The sequence below is a fragment of the Triturus cristatus genome, chromosome 1_2 (assembly GCF_964204655.1).
Source record: "Triturus cristatus chromosome 1_2, aTriCri1.1, whole genome shotgun sequence".
In the NCBI taxonomy this organism is placed as follows: domain Eukaryota; kingdom Metazoa; phylum Chordata; class Amphibia; order Caudata; family Salamandridae; genus Triturus; species Triturus cristatus.
The window spans coordinates 856,980,318-856,995,386 of NC_140580.1; positions in this window are offsets into that span (position 1 = coordinate 856,980,318).

Genomic DNA, 15,069 nt, shown 5'->3' on the forward strand with positions numbered 1-15,069 from the left:
GTCCGAGGGATTTTATAGACACAATCCTGATTAAATCCCCATATCCATATAATCCAAAAAACAAAGAAGATAATCTGGGGTTTAATATACCAGTTGCCTAAAGGAGGAAAAGAAGAAACTGGACACCTATGTCATCAAGAGTAAAACCACAGAGAGGAAAAGAGAGTTATAGAATGAAGTGACCCTTGCCAGTGATTGTATTCCCATCACTCATCGACGTGATCATTATCATCATTTGGGTCTCCATCCAACCTACCACTTACCCTCTTGATCATAGAGGGGTCATGGGTGGATTGTATCCTCTAGAGGGTCATGTAGAGGAGACCGAAGATTAGAGAGAAATATAGCTCTCATAGAACCTGGAGGAAAGTCCCAGAGTATATGTGGGAATGATAAGTGCAGTGCAATCGTGTTAGTGAAGTTAAAAAAGGATTTTCAAGTGAGAGAGACAATATATTTATTAGGATATCTATTGCAATGCTTGTTAAAAACAGTGCAAAATAAAGCAGTTTCAAAAATCAAACTACTTAAAAAGCAGTCTACATGTTTCAGCCTTCTGGACTACCAGTCCGCGGCTTTCTTCACGACCTGTCTGTTAATGGTATTGCTACTGCATAGAACAAAATATGTGAAAAAATATTGAAAGAAATAGACAATATACATACAGGTTGGAACTAATACAACCTCTGATGTCAAGCACTGATCCTTCGTATCAGCGAGATGTGTAGGACATCTGTAAGAAATGCAAATAGAAATACTCTTAGTGACAAGAAAAGGGGTACAGAATCTAACAACTGAAAAAATACTCAGAGGTATAAACAATTAATAGCCATTAAAAAGGTTACAAACATTCCCTGTGATGATGTGTTTGGTGTTCCAGCCATTCAGGATATGCAGGCCGCTAAACTTCTTTCTCTAACTGACATTGAGGAATCACCTTACACTATGGTACGACTATTTGAAGAACTAGATATAGGCACTGACATCACCCTATCTAGTGGTCTTAAAAGCAAATCTAAATGGACCCCTACCCTTCCAGGTGGTAATGTTATTGACACTTTATACAAACAGGTTTTGGAAGATCTGAACACATACGAATCAAAAAGAAGCAGAACTAGAAACAAATTCCAGGACAACCTCACACAAGGCGAACGTCTGGCACTCAAGACATTAGCCAGTGATAGCGACATACTCATTAGGGAAGCTGATATGGGTGGGAATGTTGTGGTCATGAACCATGTTGATTACAACAACAAGATTATGTCTCAATTAAAGGACAACACATGCTACCAACCCATTACATACATCCCGATGGGACCTTTAACCACACTCATCAACAAACACCTTTCCGAGTGGCACACCAAGGGCCTTCTTGATGATGATGAAGTCACATACATGAAGGTATTCAGACCCACCTTTCCCGTTCCGTACACATTACCCAAAATCCACAAACATCTTCCTTTCCCCCCGGGTAGACCTATTGTGTCAGGTATTGGTGGTCCAACAGAGAAACTAGCTGAATATGTAGATCTCTTTTTGGGCCCTTTGGTCCGGAACCTAGCATCTTATATTCAGGACACTAAACACATTCTCAGGATACTGTCAGACGTATATTGGCAACCTGGCATGATCCTTGCCACTTTGGATGTGGTGTCTCTATACACCAGCATCCAACTCGAACTAGGTCTGCAAGCAGTCACTAGATTACTCAACAACAGACCAGCTACACAATGGCTGCATAACGAAATGTTGATTACCATGATGCACCTCATTCTACATAACGACTACTTTGTGTTTGAGAATAAGTGGTACAAACAGGTCAGAGGTGTGGCAATGGGGTCAAAATTTTCACCCACATTTGCCAATCTCTTTATGGGTTGTTTAGAGAACGATTGGATCTGGGGTATCAATGGTGCTCCATGGATAGACTCTATCATCTTCTGGCGTCGCTATATTGACGATTGCCTTCTATTATGTTCCGGTACTCAAATGGAGTTGGTCCAATTCTGCACCTACCTGAACACTAACAACTTTGGTATGCAATTTACCATGGAACACAGTACAACTACCATCACGTTTCTGGACATGGAATTGTACATCAAAGATGAGAAACTGAATAATCGACTCTTTCGCAAAAGTACTTCTTGCAATTCTGTACTACATGCTGACAGTAACCATCCTATACACCAAGTTAGAGCGATCCCTTATGGTGAGTTCTTAAGGGCCAGAAGAAGTTGCAGTGAGGAATCTGAATTTGAGAACTGCATTAAGGACATGAAGCAGAGATTTCAGAAGAGAGGTTATTCACCCCAAATTCTCAAACGAGCTGAAAATAGGATCTCCAGTGTAAATCGGGTTGACACTCTACTACCCAAGAACAAAACAGGCACTGAGACCTAGAGTGTACGCATGATTGCGGACTTTAATGACCTGAGTCATACCCTCAGAAAAAGCCTCAATAAACATTTCGGTATTTTACAGACTGACGGTTCCCTAATGGGTTTTTTAACCAATCGCCCCCAAATCACCTTCAGACGGGCAAACACATTACGCACAAGATTAAGTCCCACTGTACCTAAGTCTCAGAGTACACAGTCATGGCTAACCCCACACACTGTTGGTTTCCACAAATGTGGCTGCTGTGGAGTTTGTAAATGGGCCAAACATAAAACTAAGACTTTTCAATGCCATAATAGGAAAACATACGAGATTAGATCCAACATCAATTGCACTACCAAGTATGTTGTTTATATTATCGAATGCACGTGTGGTAAACAATATGTGGGAAGTACAATCAGAGCTCTGAAAGAAAGAATTACGAAAAACGTGTCGGCTGGTTGCGCTTCTCTAAGGAATAAATAACATCTATTTCCATTGAAGAATCTTGTATATTTTGCTGTCTCTACTGTAGTCTTTACTGACTTTTAACTTTTATGTGTGCACAGGATTATTTTGCATTGTTTTGTTGTAGGGTTTTCCCTACACACATTAAGGGGTTAGAAGGGTTTCCCCTTCCTGTATAGCACCATACTTACCCGTTTATTCGTACACTCTATACGCATATTTGCCGAGCGCCATTTCTTCCTATATACCAATACCCTTTTCACAAATTTGTTCCAACCAATGGTCAGACAGGCTCCTGGAGCCCCTCGGAATAGTCAGGTGGTCCCTCCGCATGCTGCCTCTGACCGACGCGCATCATAATTCGGCAGTCGGACCACAGCACTAGATGTTGGTCGGACCACAACCGACAGGCCGTCTGTTGCAGTGCGACCGACATCATAGTGGGTGCCTAAATTTTAAAGCCTATTTATACCCAAGTATTACAATTATTACCTGGATATTAATACTCAAGACTACCCCATGCTCCTATATCCTTTGCATACTGTTCCTTAAGGTGAATGTAGCAGTGACTTTAAAAATTATTTGTTTAATGATAAAATTTAATTTAAAGACATAGTAATAATCTGATATTGAAGTTAATACCTGGCTATTAATACAGTGCCCCACCCATTGCCCTTATATTCCTTGCATCCCGTCCCTAAAGCCTATTAAATAATGCACAGGTAGCAACATCAATACCTGGGTATTGATAAACGTCACCCCCATTACCTCTAATTCCCTTGTATGCTGTCCCTAAATGTGACTGTTATAAGACCTTAAAATAAATAAAGTTTAAAGATAACTCGCTGACACTGAATGTATATAGATCATTGCCTCTCAAAGTTTTGGTTTTATCTAATCACCGTGTTGATAATTGGGGCAAACATGCGGGCAGAGTAAATGCATTTCTATCCTGGTTTCTGTCATTATCCCAATATGCACCGCAATTTTAAATTGTTTATATAATGGAACAAAAAATTCAGTTTGGAAATAACCCTAAAATGTATATTGCACGTGCATTTTATGCTCTGTCTTTCAAGGTGGCTGATTTCTGGATGTGCTGTTCCCGAGCTCGGAATTTAGATCTTTTATTATTCCTTTCTTTTTTATTCGCATTTTATTGTATTTTAAATTGCTATTTTAAACTGTGCTTTAATGGCCAAATGTGCCGAAATAAAGTTTTTTTGATGATGATGAAATATAATTAAATGACAAGTAAATAATACGCGGGTATTAAAATGAATATCGGGGTTTTATAACATTGCCCTGCATCCTGACGCTAAAGGTGAGAGTAGCAAGTCTGATGTTAAAATTACATTTAAATACATTTTAACACCTCAAAATAAATACTCCTGAATTAAAGAGATTTCCTGGGTATTAATTCCACTACACTACCCATTACCCATACATACCTTATATCCTGTCCCTAAAGCTGAGTGTTGGAGCAGGTTTCAAAAATATATATGTTACCTTAAAAAATATTTTAATTTCCAGAAACAAATACGCATGCATTAAAATGAATAGCTAGGTATGAATACACCCCCTCACCCATTTTCCCTATATTCCTTGTATCCCGTCCCTAAAGGTTAGTGTTGCAGTACTTTAAAAAAATATTTAAATTTGAAAATACATTGTAAAGCTTATTAATTAATGCACAGGTAGTAAAACGAATACCTGCATAATAATAAACTTCACCACCCATTACCTCGAGTTCCCTTGCATCCCGTCCCTAATTGTGAGTGGGGCAAAACCTTAAAAAAAAATGCACGTTCAAGATTAAATTAAATGTGAATATGTTTAAACCTCTAGTCATTAATACCCAGGTATTATACGTGGGTGCTGATACACTTCCTGGGACATTTCCTCCATTTTCCCTCACATCCTGTCCCTACAGGTGAGTGTAGCAGTACTTTAAAAAAATAATTTAGGTTTAGTAATAAAATTACATTTACATGTATTTAAACACCTAGGGTTTGATTACAATGCCAGTCGGAACGGCTTCTGCCATCCTGTCGGAGTGGGACGGACCGCCGTGGCCACATCTGAAGGGTTGCACCGACCAACGTATTACAATGCATGTGAATGCACTGAAATCCGACCGCTGTGTCCGTCCGACTCCCACAAGAAAAGCCTACCGCAAAGGCATCTGAAAGGCTCATCAGAACTACTTGGAGAGTCGAATATCGTCGATTGGACCGCCCCATTACGATGCACGTTTCTTACGAGGCTGCCCAACCTCATCGCTCGAGTTGGCAGAAAAGGAGGCACATAAGGGCGCAATGGACATCCACATAGCAGCCTCCTTCCTGTTTTGTCATGTATCCAGCATTACAGGTCCTGCCGCTACTGTACTTGCTCGATGATGACAGAAATTGGTAATGTCGTGCACACAACCGCTGGTAAGTGACCGATCGATCGATCTATCCACTGAGATCCCGCTGTCAAACAATGGGCCCACATCCAAGAGCCTGAGCGCACTCTTGTCTGCTTGTTTGCGTGTGTCACTATTATATGTCCCAGTTATCACACAGGGACACCTTGATAAGTAGTGATGGTGTATATGAGTGGGCTTCAGGCCAGTCACGAGGCCATGTCGTGCAGGTTCATCGCACCTGTAATACGTTAATGGTTTCTGTTACGCTGATATACATAGGGCTGTCCATGCTATCCACCACCATCTAGATTCACATCACTTCGGACGCCAGTAGCAGTACCACCCTAAATGACTTGTGATCTCACTTCTGAGAGCCACGTCAGAACACACCCCCTGTCTCATTACCTATGAACAAAAACACTTCCAACATACACACCTATGCCATATGCGATAAAAGTACTTCCTAGACAATTCACAACACATCATGAAGGACAGGTTCCTGGAATGGCCTGTGTGTGAGGTCACTTGTATCATAGACCATGTACCAATGACAGAAACTTAAAAACTGCATGTCAGGTGATACCCTAAGACATTAATAGATGCACATAAAAGGTGTCATACGCCATGGTCCCAAATATATTTGACACACCCCGCTCACACACCCCACCAGGTACAATCTACCCACTGCAAGGCCTAGGTGGCCTGGCGGAAATTTAAGAAAACACTGAGTAATGTTGTTTGGGAAGTCTGTTTTGAAGTGTCCCTGGGTATGCCTGTTGTCAGACTGTGTAGGACAACTAAGCAGATGCTCATATGGTCCCCACAAATCCTTACATAGGTTACACACATGGAAGGTGTGAAAATATGGAAATATGCACCTGTAACACCTCATACAGCCACAGATGGTACAACTAAGTGAAAACACTCCATTCCCACTGTTGGCAGGACAGAAACGCAATGTCACCAAAAGTCAATGTACAGGTATTTTAGACATGCGTAAGACAAAGACCACAATGTTTGGTGTGTACTTTGAAAGAGAGAGTGAAAGAGAGAGGAGACAGGGAAAAAGGAGGAATAGGGTTGAGAATTCGACAGACGTTGTTTTATTAAGCACCCAAGTGTTAGTGTGTGAGACTATACATAGAGTAGATTTTTGCATCAATTTGAAGAAACTTTGTCCGTTTGACTCCACTAACTGGCCTGGGATCTCTTAAACTAGGACACGCTGTCCCTTGGGCCTGAGGTATGTTTATCGACAGACTTTACTTTTGGTCTACCACTGACGAACTAGTGGCAACCACTATTTTCACCTACACCGCTTTTCTCCATACTAGGCCTCTACACTATCAACTTACGTCCCTCAACGGACCTACCACGCTGACCACGTTCTATCGATGCCCATTACCCTGGCAAGACACACAGCATTATTAATTGGTAAGCTGGCCTACTATGAGACTTTCTATTTATCGTCTCACACACTAACACTTGGGTGCTTAATTAAACCTTGAGTTTTAACCAATGGTTTGGATACTTCCCCTTTCCTCTTCCTTTCTTCACTATCACTACCCTCGCGCTCTCCCCTTTCGCCACGCTTCCACCCTATGGGATTTCCTTCGTGATTCATCTTCCCTTGGACTACGTCTGTCCAATTCTCAACCCTATTCCTCCTTTTTCCCTGTCTGCTCTCTCTTTCACTCTCTCCTTCAAAGTACACACCAAACATTGTGGTCTTTGTCCTACGCATGTCTAAAATACCTGTACATTGTATGCCATTGCCGCCCTGAAGAAGCACTTGTTTGGGCGAAACGCATTGTCTGTTTCCAGAGACGCAAACCAAGCGTATTTGAAATGAAGACACACAAAGACTTCAACCAATGACTATCGATTGTTTTTCAATCTGTATAAGTTACATCGTTTTACTTGTTATCAATTCATATTGCCTCTCCTCTACCCTCTGTGCATGTTTCTATTTGTGTTCAAGGGGCAGCTGATCATTTGAGGTGGGCAATATCCATATACTACGTGACTGACTTAGGTAGTGCAGTTTCCTATAAACCGCCTGCTTTCCCATTTGTTGTCACCAAAAGTCAATTACAGTAAGTCAGAGTAGGCTCTGCAACAACTGATGCTAGTAGCAACTATTGGGAAAAGGCAATGCTCCTTCTCAACTATTGATGCCAAATAAGTTGTAGTTTCAGAAAGCAAGCCGTAGTGCTATGTGACAAGGATCAACAATGTCACAGTGTGTGACAAGCATGAAAGTTAGCTACTGTACATCAGACATGCTGCTGTGATAGTACACCCCCCCCCCCAATCTACAACATAAGTCCTCTTGTTGGGCACGAGAGCAACAGATAGCAGACACCTACCACACCAATGTGTGCCCCAAACAGTAGCTCATCCTAGACATGTATCCACTTAACATTGATCCATGCCTTCTGTAAATCCAGTATCTGTTCCAAGGGCAGAACACACTGATCACTGCAAATAGATCATCAAGCACGTTGATACAACATTCTGCAGGATCAACAAGGGCAGGACACAGGTAAACACACAAAATGCATGAATTTATTCTCCAGAGATGAAGGCCAATGGCCAGTCCAAAGGCAGAAACATGTGGCCCAGTACACTGCTGGCCAATTAAACTTGCCGAACATAGTACTGCCAGGGAAACCTCCTCCTGGCTAAGAGCATCAAATGGACAGGCCTGGCACCTCATAGCTATAAATGGGTGGGGAGGAGAGCATAATCACTTTTTGGGGGTACTGGGGTCAGGATTGAGAGGGCTGGTTTGGACTGTTGAATGGGCAGAATTGGCTTTTGGAGGGCTGGATTTGGGATTGAGAGGGGAAGGGGTGCACTTTTTGAGGGATTCTGTATCCCCCAAGGGTCCTGGGGGTACAGAGGGGGTGGGGCCTTGAGTGGAACTTTGGGTTGGGTGCTTTGATGGCTTGGGGTGGGGTTTGGTCTTCCTCTTCTTGGAAGGAGGTGCTTTTGGGTGGGAAGTGGTAGGGTAGGGAATTGGGGAGAAATCAGCCCTCTTGGGTTTGTCAAGGGGAGGGGCATCAGTGGCAGGGAAGAGGTCTAGGGAAATCATGGTCAGGGTCCGGGAAGATTTTGGAATAGGTGAGGCTAGGGGTTGGGTCTGGGAGGTAGAGGAATGTGAGGTCTGACTCATGGATGCGTGTTTGGTGCGGGCATGTCTGTGTGTCTTTCCCTTTGGATGGTGAACGTGTGTGCGGATTGGTCCTGTGAGTAGTGTCTGTGCCTTGTGTTGCGAGTGTTGGGTCTGTGTATGCTTACTATGGTTGAACAGTATGGTGTAGTAACAGGCTGTATATTGTCTGGGGTGTGTGCTTGTGTGTGTATGAGATTGGATGTGGCTGGGACTGTGGGTGTGGTGTCTGTGGGTGTCGTGGTGATGCTGGTGAGTGACTGGTGTGTGTCTGTGCTGTGTTTGTGTCGCTTACGTCTGTGTTGGAGTGTGCTCCTTGTGGTTCATGATGTGGATGTGTGCTCAAGTATGCGTGTTCGTTGGTCAATTGTGGGGCTACGGATGGATGGAGAAAGGGCAGGAGGTGTGGCGGGAATATGGAATGCTGCTGTGAGTGTGGAGGATAGAGCCTGAAACGATCTCTCCAGCCTTCCAATGCCAGAGTGAATGCCCTCCAGGTAGGCAACAGCCTGGTCAGCTTCTTGCCTTGCTCCTGGAGGACATTCACCACTGACGTTTGGCTGACCGAGATCTCTCTCAGGACATCTATTGTCTCCGTACTCAGGGCAGCAGGGGAGACAGGGCCAGGGGTTGAGGTGCCTGGTTGTAAGGAGACTCTCCTCTACTTGGAGAAGTGGGCCTGGACAACAGGCTGGGGAGCAGCAGGGAGGATGGATGGGGGGCGGGGGCGGTGGCAGACAGAGATGTTGCAAATGGTATTTTTGCTTGGTCCGCTACAACCAGGGATTCACCACCTGAGGCAGACGAAGATGATGTTGATGCGTTGTCTCTTCCCTCCAGGGCACTCCCCTCATTCTCCGGGCCAGTACAGTAGTGACTTCTCAGTTGCTGTGGCATGGGGGAAACACTGGCCAGCTGCAACCCTAACAGTCCTAGGCGGTCTCCCTCTCTGCCCTCTGTAGATGCTGGAATAGAAGGAGACATAGGTGTTAAACATATGCTTTAGACCAAGGCGAAAGCATATCATCACAACACATTACCACGGACCACTAGTAGTATAAGTGTCTGAACATCATCTGTACATTTGACATAAGACTATGCATTGTATGTCACATGACCTGAGCAAAGGCAAACATCAGGGTGTCAAGACACTGACAGCTCCATTTGCATGTGTGAGACAGTACAAATGTACCTCACATGTGTGTAGCTACACTTAACAATGCCTTCTCATTCTAGGCCTTTGTACCATGACAATGTTAACTAAAGTCATAACATGGCATGTCTACATGTACGTATCACAACCTATCCACACTGGACAGGCAACAATACAAAGGTCCGGTGTCCAGAACATTCTACACGTACCCATTGCTTTCAGAGCCTTTGCAAAAGGATGTAGATCTCTGGGAAGTTGAGGAAGCAGTTAGTGCTTTGCCAACAGGTAAGGCTGTTGGTGAAGACACTATTCCGTTGGAATTTTATAAAATCTTTAAAGTATTGGCACCTGTCTTTCTTGTATTATGTAATAAAAATCTTTCAAGGGGAGGATGCTCCTTCCTCATGGAATATTACTAATATTATAGTCTTTCCAAAAAAGGGGAAGTCTGTAGAGGAAATGAGCTCATATCGGTCTATATTGCTGATTAATGCGGACACAAAGATTTTCTCAAAAATACTTGCCTCCCGTTTGGCTCCAGTTATTCATCTTTCAGTCTTGGAGCAACAACATAGATTTGTCCCTGGTAGAGACACGGCTGCCCACATTAATACGGATATAGCTGCATTCGATGTCTCAAGTCAAACCAGCAAATAGGGATGTTGATGTTGGACGCCGAGAATGCCTTTGACCGTGTGGCGTGGGGAGCACTATGGCCGACAATGTCATCACTCGGTCTTAGCCAAAGCTTTATCGCGGTAGTCCAGAAGCTTTATAGCAACCCGACAGCGGCAGTTAAACTTAATGGTCTCTCTTCATCTTACTTTACTGTTCAAAGGAGTACGCGACAGGGGTGTCCACTGTCCCCATTATTATTTTCTCTTTATATTGAGCCCTTTATAAAGCACTTTCTGCAGAATGTTAGGATTTTCCCTGTGTCTTTTAATGGTCTGGAATTAAAATTAACTGCGTATGCAGACAATATTGATATCTTCTCCTCTAAACCAGTAAAAGCTATAGTAGAAATTACGCAAGAGGCTCCGCGATTTGACTCCTTTTCTGGCTATAAATTAAATTTGAACAAGACCCAGACAATTCTACATTTTCAACCTGTAGTGGCCCCAGCAACATTAGGGATTACTAAAACGGCAACATATCTTGGAGTTTGCCTTAGCAGCCAAGTTGATGATGATGTCACATTAAACTACGAGCCATTGTTAAAAAAGGTGGTGGTGGCGCCGGCTTCCACTTAGTATATTTGGGAGGGACAATGTTGTTAAAATAAATATTCTTCCAAACTTTCTTTATTTATATCGCACTATCGTGCTAAGGGTGCCATGGATGTTTTTTAAGCGTTGAGATTGCGTCGTAGGCAGCTTTATATTGGGCTACCGGCGCGCAAGGAGAGATATTCGGTATATTAAATTACCATACAAACAAGGTGGCTTTAAGCTCCCAGTCTTTGAATTGTATTTTTGGGCTGCATTTGTAGTTTGAATTCAAAGCTTACTTAAAAAGCCTGACACCGGCACAGTGTGGCTGTCATACCAACTAGCCTGTGGACTGCATACGTAATGTATAAAACAGCTGACTCTAATTACTACAAGCGGGTCCGGTTTAAGGTAATTACCAGGATATGGCATGATATTTGTAAAGTGTATGCATTGCCAGAGTTGCATAGATACACGATGCTTTGGGGGATTCCTATTCTGCCTGATATATTTCATGATCACGATGGGAAAGGGTGGCAGCGTAAGGGCATAGTACAGCTTAGTCAGCTATATGACGGACAAGGATTTCGATCATTTCAAGCCCTGAAAGAAGAGTTTGGGCTGTTACAGAATATGCTTTTTAAGTAGTTGCAATTTAGGGACTATTTCATACGTGGTCAAGGCTTATTAGAAATGTCGAGTCCCTCTGAGGTACTATCTGTTTTTTTCCAAACCTCTGGTCGTGGAACTATCGGTATTGCATATCAGAAACTTTAAGCTGCTGTTAGTGACGATGGCATACAGATAGCAGTTAAACTAAGCTGGATTTTTTAAATTGACATAACAAAGGAGGATGTACAGGATTCTTTGGAGACTATAGACACTGCAGTGATGTCAGTTAATCTGAAACTTCAGCAATATATTTCTATGTTTATGCTTTACTACACTCCAGAGGTTATTTCTAAGTGGGCTACAATTCAAACGTCTGTTAGGTCATACTGCCCGAAATGTCACCAATATGCTACTGACCTGCGTCATATGTTTGTCACCTGTCCTAGGTTGAGCCGATTTTGGACTGATATTACCCAGATGCTTTCAACATTGGTCGGTCGTGACAATCAGATCACAGAGAAGGAAAAATTTAGGGGTAATGATAGATCGGGGTATTCTTTCAAGAGCAATCGTTTCGATTATGAAATGGGATTAGCACTAGCTAAAGCTAGAGGCCCGCATTTCTTGGTTAAAATTTAAAAGGGTCTTGTCTAGTTTCCAGTGGGATTAATAATTTGCTGCACCCATGATATCTGTGTTTGGGTTTACATGTATGTAATTAGCTTTTTTTGTTTTACGTGTGGCAACTGTAATTAGTGATGCTTTCTGCTTCTCTCCCATATTCTGTTTCTTTCGTGCAATTTATGTTTAATCCTCTGTGCTCTCATGTGTTTTGGTATTGATGTATCATATTTATGGCTAAGAAATAATAAAACAAAAAAAAAACACTGCAATGCTACTACTAAGGACGAGTAACATCTCCACCTTACAGAATTGTAATGGAAGTTGCCATTTAACACAACTACCATTTCAAAATGACTGTCACACTTCAGTCCACTGCCAGATGATGCTGTACACAGATGCACATCAGTAGACTACATTTGTTACTTTTTGTAGACAACAGTAGTATGGAGACAAGTATGTACCAAGTGGTGTGTTATAACAGCACAAATGACCATTGTTCAAGGCTCCCCCTAAGTACACCACTATTAAAGCAAAGTGAGTGCAAGTACATCCCTTCAACATTTGAAAAGTCAGTAGCACTATGATACCTGAAGTATCCGAGGCATTGTTAGGAGGTCCCACATTAAGCTGACAGATCAGCCTACACAAAGACAGATGACTCCCTGTACATTCATGGGATTTGTGACATCTGTATCCATGTAGGATTGACTGCTGACATACGTCACACAAAATTGTCAGCATATCCTTCCAACATGCATGTCACTATCCACGGACTAATGGTTTAGCTTTGCACATGCCCTTCCCCGCATACTGCATAGAAGTTTCATGTTTGGCAGGCATCAAACTATGTCTGAGACAGCTGGAACATCCCAAATGTGTTTCATTTCATCTACATGTTTACCTGCAAGTTGACATCTACCGATGTATGTGTGACTCGTACACCAATATCTCAACATAACACAGGTCATCCTTCCACATAATACCTGCTGCACATCACTCATTCACATAGCCATTTACACACTGACAAACATGATTGACACATGCATACACTAGGGGACCCATCTATGACCTCTGTAAATGAATACCACATGCACTCCTGACAGTGCCCCATGTAAAGGTACAACTGGCTGCATGTGTGCATCCAATAAGATGGCAACTAGTAACGTGACCAAATTCTTAGTATTGCGCGCTCTCAAATACAAAGGGGCGTCATACGCAGTCAGTGCACCACCAGTATAATGAATGTCATGCCACAAGTATGTGGTACAACATCATATGAGACACATTATTGGGGCAGCTACACTGTAGACGCAAGGGTGACAAGTGGCCTGTGTAGGAGCACCTACATGCATGACATCATATGAAAATGTTAGCAGGAGTCAGGAAATTCTTCTGTCGTGTGGATCTGCCACAGAGGTATGACATGCAAGTGGTTCCTGCTGAGTTGCATCCAAAATGACTTAATTCTCAATCTTCTTCCCTCTGCACAAAAAAACATACCCACACATTGAAAAAGCTCCCATTGTGTGGGACATCCGTCAGCTCCAAAATGTAGTCTGTAAAACTATCTGTGTCAAACGTTACATGCCCATGCCCAGTGTCACACAGAGGCCAATACTCACCTCCTATTTGCTGCTGTTGTGCACTCAACTGCCCAAGAAGGTCTGGGCAGATCACCGCTAGTATGTGTACCTTGAAGGAGGGTCAAGGTTCGGTGTGCCTCCCTGCCGCTCTGGGGGACCACCCCCAGCTAGATTTCAGCAATCCTTTGCACCCAGCGCCAGAGGACATACCACCTCTTACTACAGCGAGCACTGTGCCTGTTGGAGACCCCCAGTTGCCTTCACCTTGCTGGCGATGGCTCTCCATAATACCTTCTTCTAATAGGCAGTTGTCTGAATGGATACAAGGATAGGAGAAACAGGTTATTATCCAATGGTGGTCCTCTGCATAGTATTGGAAACATAGCTTGACACCTAGCACAATCATAACTCTATGTACGACATGACCCATGTGTCAATCTCACATGCTTATCACAAATGCTACAAGTAAAAGCCCAAATTAGCACATATGATGTTGTAGAACCACACTGATTTGGTCCATCACTGACTGAGCCACTACACTTCCAAGTTGTGGACTTAAACCTCAGTAGGTGGAATGCTGATGGGAGGGACCATGGTAGAGGGTGCACCTTTTAGGGAATACGAAAGGGAACACAACCTGTGCCTAACTTTTCAGACACCTTTACTGCCAGGTCCAATACAAATATGCACATAGAGGAGAGTCATACATTTCAGACAACATATCAGGACTGATATCAAAATGAAGGGGCTACACATATCCACAGTGGATCAATGTCTATAACTGGAGAAGTGTGGCTCAATAATTAGAGTGGCAGACCCTGATGCAGAGGTCTAGCCCGGGACCAGGGTTCAATTCCCTGCCTCGGTGGGTCTTGGGCTCAAAAATTCCACGGACCTGATAATTCTTGCCTCGGTGCCTATTCCAATCATGGAGTCCCACTCTGCAACTCTGGGCAATAGCTTGCTTAATCTCCACAACGGCCCCCACAACGCTAAGGATGCCTGGCCTCCACCTTGGGGGTGCCCAGGAGTGGACGCCTCACAGGGAAAGCCAGGATGGGTTCCACAGCGGTATTTGTACAAGCGCCTTGAGACCCTTGCGGGTGAGTAGTGTGCTATACAAGTATCAATTTACATTTACATAACTAACAGATGAGGACTTACATTGCAAAAGCCTTTTCCCTTCCCAGCAACATATCATACATTTGAGAAGGTCTGGGCAGCAAAACATGTTGCTGTGAGCGGAGCAGCTGGAATGTTTTCAGATGCATTTTCTCACACTACTCTTAACATAGTCTGGCCTTCTTCCCTGTTGGCTGTGACTGATTACTTAAAAACTGTTACTACATACTCTTAAACTACTATTGGGTTGTTCAAACACTTCCATATTTGAACATAGGGGTCATTTGGGCACAGTAGGTGTCTGAGACGTTGTAACCTCCCAGCAAATGTTG